Below are 5,437 nucleotides of genomic sequence, written 5' to 3'. Positions count from 1 at the left end.
AGAGGAATTTTGATAAAACCGCCTCCTCACTTAGAAAGAAACCGGTGGTTAAATGGTTAATGTAATAAGGGCAATTATGGTTTTATTTTTTCTTTTACCGGAGGACGTCAGGTGAGTCAGTTGCAAAGCTAGATTTAAGACTTGCAGAAGGTCTCAGAGTGGTGTGGTTTGAGAGAGAGAGAGAGAGAGAGGGGGGGGGGGAAGGTATATCCGTCTGTCTATCTTGTCTTTCTGAAGAGGGAGAGAGAGCGAGTGAGTTTGTGTGTGTGTGTGTCTGTCTGTCTGTCTGTCTGAATTCAGAGAGAGAGAGAGAGAGAGAATGTGTGTATGTGTTTGTGAATTTAGAGAGAGAAAGAGAGAGAGAGTGTGTGTGTGTGTGTCTGTCTGAATTTAGAGAGGGAGAGAGTGTGTGTGTGTGAATTGAGAGAGAGAGAGAGAGAGAGAGAGAGAGAGAGAGAGAGAGTCGTGCATGTGTCTCCCCTAGAGGTCCGTCCGTCTGCATGAGCTCTGAGGAGAGCACGTGTTTTCACCCTTCCGCCATACTTATTAAGCCTCTTGAATTAATGTGAACGAATAGTCTCTCTCTGCCGCGTCTCCCTCCTCCTCCTCCTCCTCCTCCTCCTCTTCTTCTTCTTCTACTTCTTCTTCTTTTCTTCCTCTTCTTCTTCTTCTTCTTTCCATAGACGTTCCTTTGTGTCTCGGAAACCCTCTCGCCTCGTTTGCCGTCGTTAGTACCATCCTTTCTTTGTGGTGTCAAGTGCCGAAGGTGGCGCTGGTTTCTCAAGAGCAAGTGCCACATGTTGTTCCCCCTTGGCACTTGGTTCTTCCTAGTGGAGTGGGCCGTTTCATTCCCTCTGGCAGTTGCCTTTTGGGGGGTGTAGTAGTGTTAGTATGTATGGGTGTGTGTGTGTGTGTGTTAGGGGTGGAGGCGGCCTATGGTTTCTCTGTCGTTTCTAGACCAGGAACCGGTTCGAATCTTGTCTGGGACGGATCAATTATCCTGTGTAATTTCCTTTGGTTGTAAGGTATTCCCAAGGTGAGCGTGTATATATATGTATGTATGTATGTAATGACATTACGTTTTCAGAAAATTAGACATTTTTCGAATTTTATATATATATTATGTATATAATAAATAATATATATATATATATAAATAATATATTATATATATATTATATATATTATAAATATATATATATATGCGTGATATATACATGCGACTATATAAAAAATTGAAATTTATATATAATATTAATAATTATAATATATATAAATATAATATATTATATAATAAAAAAATAAATATAAAATAAAATAATATAGAATACATAAAAAACACTCAATATAAACATATATCAATAATAATATGCGTGTTAGTATAAATTGCTATAATAATAATCTATGTCGCCTTGTCCGATCTGGATATTACATTTCAGACTTTTTATAATTTGCCATCCATATTTCGTGTCGCGTTCGGATATCATGTTATGAAGATCGTTTTTCTCACATATTTTTTAAATTAACTCTTGGCATCAAATGGGAATTTTTGCCTGTGATATTCAGGTCATATATATTTTAAATTTTATTATATCTATAAAATTCAGGTTTGGCATCAAGGTTTTTTCTGCTATTGATAATATCGGAATCCCCTTTCTGTGAATATTGTGATGTTATATTAACCGGAAATAAATCTCTCTCTCTCTCTCTCTCTCTCTCTCTCTCTCTCTCTCTCTCTCTCGTCCTCCTCCTCTCTCCCTTCCGGTCTCTCTCTCTTCTCTCTCTCTCAGTATTTTTTTTCATGAAATGACATTGAACAAGAAAGAAACGTTAAATACTTTTCTTTAAAAATAATCGCTAGTAATTGACTATTGTTTGTCGCAGAGAGAGAGAGAGAGAGAGAGAGAGAGAGAGAGAGAGAGAGAGAGAGAAGGTTACAAATTCCTGCATATGAAACCAGAGAGAACCAGCCACGGGCGACAAATATTTCGGGTGTGGAGAGAGAGAGAGAGAGAGAGAGAGAGAGTTGACAATGGCGATGGAAGCGTGGGAGGGGCTGATGGGCGTTTAGTGGGCAGAAAAGATGGCGATGAAAAATGTGATGACATAAATGTTTAAGCTCTCGCCGCGCTTAAAGGAAGAGAGAGAAAAATTATTATATGAAACAGTGCAGTTTTGTTTGCAATTCAAGCTAATAGAACTAGTCTTGAGAGAGAGAGAGAGAGAGATAGAGTAAAAAACGTGTTTGTGTGCAAATGTGTCTGAATGAGTAAGAATGTGTATAAATGTATCTGAATTAGAGAGAGAGAGAGAGAGAGAGAGAGATGGATGGGTCGGCTAACCAGACAAGGCAGGCAGGATGTTGTTAGGAGAGAGAGAGCGAGAGAGAGAGAGAGAGAGAGAGAGAGAGAGGAGAGAGGGGGGGGAAAGTTTAAACACCGTGGGTGGGGGAAGATGGAACTGTGGGACTGGTTGAGGGGTGGGGTGGGGGGTCTTGGTGGTATGGTGACGGGGGGGTGTGGTGGGTGGGAGGTGCGATGCCGGAAGAATCCCTTCCTTAAGTAGCGCGAAGACCATTTTGCCAGCGACGATTAGACCGAAGTCTCAACCAGTTTTAAGCCTTTGCGAGCTGGTTTTTGCATGTGCGTGCGATTGTGCGTTGCGGGCGTGCGTGCGTTCGGAGATGCTCTCGAGAGCACCGGGATTATCCTCGTGTTAGTTTTAGTGCTCGTTTGATTGGTGACTTGTCAACCGCCGCCAACGTTCCAAACCGCATATGAGCCTAGAGTTGCTCCTCGGTCTAAATCCTGCCTGCCAGCCACACAGTCTGTCTCTCCCGTGTATAGAAAACGTGGCGGTGCTGAGTTCCTACCCTGCGGTATACCATTATTATTGTTAATATAATATTTATTGCTGTTGTTATTATATTGTGAGGACTTTCGCTCTCTCTCTCTCTCTGTCTCGTGTATAGAAAAGTGGCGGTGCTAAGTTCATACCCTGCGTTCCACCATGGTTATATTTATATAATATATTATTATATTGTAAATGTTTTATCGTGAAAGTGAGCTGTTGTGCCGTTATAAAGATACTCTGAATAAGATTGTCCATTATGGAAAAAAATTATAGGGCTAGCTGCAAAATTAATGAAGAATGCAGCCGGAAATACTGAAAAAGAAAAAATATTGATACATGTTTGAATAAGTTAGATTCATGTGAGAAAGAATCTTTTGATATAACTCTGAACATTTGTGAATTATGCTGAGAAAAAGTCCACCAGGTGCTTTTGTGTGTCGCAGCAACAAGTGTTCATAGAAGTGTTCAGGTTATATTTTAAACAGCAGCAAATAATCACTATCGATTCTTTGTGCTTTGTGGTCTCTGGTGTAAATCGAAGAAGACGCTTGCGGTGGTGGCAAGCAGTGCATCGATTCTTGCCTCGATTCTTTGCTGGTTGTTTGTGTGACTTTGGTGTTATAACCGACCTGCAGTGATGACGAACCAGTATCATTTCTTTTCTTGATATGTGATTTGATGATCGCTTTTCGATTTCTATTGAATGGCAAGTTTCGTTGTAAATGTTGCAACTGCAACGGGTGATTTTTTGTTCAAGCAAATGTGATTATTACGTTCTGAGGTGAACTATTTTGTGTTTAAATGTATTTTAGTTTTTATTTTTTTTGTGTGGACGTGTTTTTCAGTAATGAATTACATAGCTCACTATTTTATATTAATACTATATGCATACATACATACATACACACACACATTATATATATATATATATATATATATATATATATATATATATATATATTTATAGTTTTTGTATGGTTTTTCTGACTTTTTCGATTCAGATTGAAATTACAATGTATTTTAGTTCACTTAGAGTGCAATATATATATATATATATATATATATATATATATATATATATATATATATTATATATATATATATATAGTATATATACACATCTCAATTTCGCCTACCAACCATTTGCAGCGACGCTTCGGTCCTAAAACAATTTTTTATGACCTGGAAGTAAATGTCTCTGAAAGACTTCGCGAAACGTTCTCTCTCTCTCCTCTCTCTCTCTCTCTGTGGGGGTGGGGGTAGATGGAATGGTGTGATGTTGGTTTTTCGGTAGAGAGGGGTTGGGGGATCGGGTGAAAGGGGTAAAGGAGCAAGCAGGCTTTGAAAGAGGGAAAATATTTTGGTATCGTGTCTTATGGGAAGGCATGACTGGTGTGATGTGAAGTGGTTTTTTATGTGTGTTTATATATATATATATATATATATATATATATATATATATGTGTGTGTGTGTGTGTGTGTGTGTGTGTGTGTGTGCGTGCGCGCGCGCGTGCGTGCGTGCGTGTGTGTATAAATTGTGTTGCCATTTATTAAATATGTGCATTTATATATTTGCATTTATATATAGTTTCATATATATTTGTATATATGTATATGTTGTAATATTATGTTTATGTAAATAGTAATATTATAAATATTATATTATTATATTATATATATTATTATAAACGAGAGAGAGAGGGAGAGAGAGAGAGAGAGAGAGAGAGAGAGAGAGAGAGAGAGAGTGCCAAAGGTACTACAAGGCTTGATATAGAGGAAGCCAGAGTAATAGTGTTAAACTATGTACGTGTCTGTGCGCGCTTTGTCTGTGTGTGTGTGTGTGTGTGTGATGTTGGCGTGTAGGGATTGAGACGTGCTGCTGATGAGTCTTCGCTGTAGCTATAAAAAGAAAAACGACAGTTTGTTAGGACGATTTCTTTACCCTTGATTTGCAGCCATAAAGTAACTTGGAACTATTGATATTTTTTATAGCTGCAGTGACCTTTGGGTTTTCATAGTTTAATAATATGTTTTGGATAACTTTTTCTATTCAAAGGCCCTGAAGTCCGGATCTCAGGGTTTTCTGTGGTGAGAGTATCCAAAAATATTCGGAAATGCAAAGGATGACGATAATATTGTGGCTATTGTTTGATGAAACCAGTAGATTGCGTATGTTTGTTTGTGTCTCTACACACACACACACACACACACACACACACACACACACACACACATATATATATATATATATATATATATATATATATGTATGTATATATATATATATATATATATATATATATATATATATATATATATATAATGTGCATTGTGTATTGTATACAAATGTGTGTGCTTATACGCAAACATACAAACATAAAGAGACAGAGAGGTAGAGGATAAGTCTCCAGAGTGTATTCTCATCCTGCTCAAAAGCCTTAAGATACGGAAGGGTTAAACAACTCTTTATAAAACTTCAGGAATCTGAGGAAGTCTCTGATCTGGTTCTTCCAGAGATGAACCGGAAGTTCAGTTTAATGGAAGTTGTTTTTGTATTGATGGCGAAGTTTGTTCTCTCCCTCTT

The 5,437-nt window shown here is 37.8% G+C and overlaps 1 protein-coding gene across 1 annotated transcript in view; it reads left to right on the top strand.

The window, feature by feature from the left end:
• Positions 1–2,767: 2,767 nt before the first annotated feature.
• The window catches only part of LOC135203023 (ribosomal protein S6 kinase alpha-2-like), a gene marked incomplete in the record, with an annotated part of 339,551 nt that continues 336,881 nt past the window's right edge, over positions 2,768–5,437 (top strand). The window contains 1 exon segment of the mRNA XM_064232592.1: positions 2,768–2,878.

This window comes from Macrobrachium nipponense, chromosome 33 (genome assembly GCF_015104395.2).
Source record: "Macrobrachium nipponense isolate FS-2020 chromosome 33, ASM1510439v2, whole genome shotgun sequence".
Classification (NCBI taxonomy): Eukaryota; Metazoa; Arthropoda; class Malacostraca; order Decapoda; family Palaemonidae; genus Macrobrachium; species Macrobrachium nipponense.
Note: the sequence above shows the minus strand (reverse complement) of the source record. Positions and strands in the feature narration are given on the sequence as shown.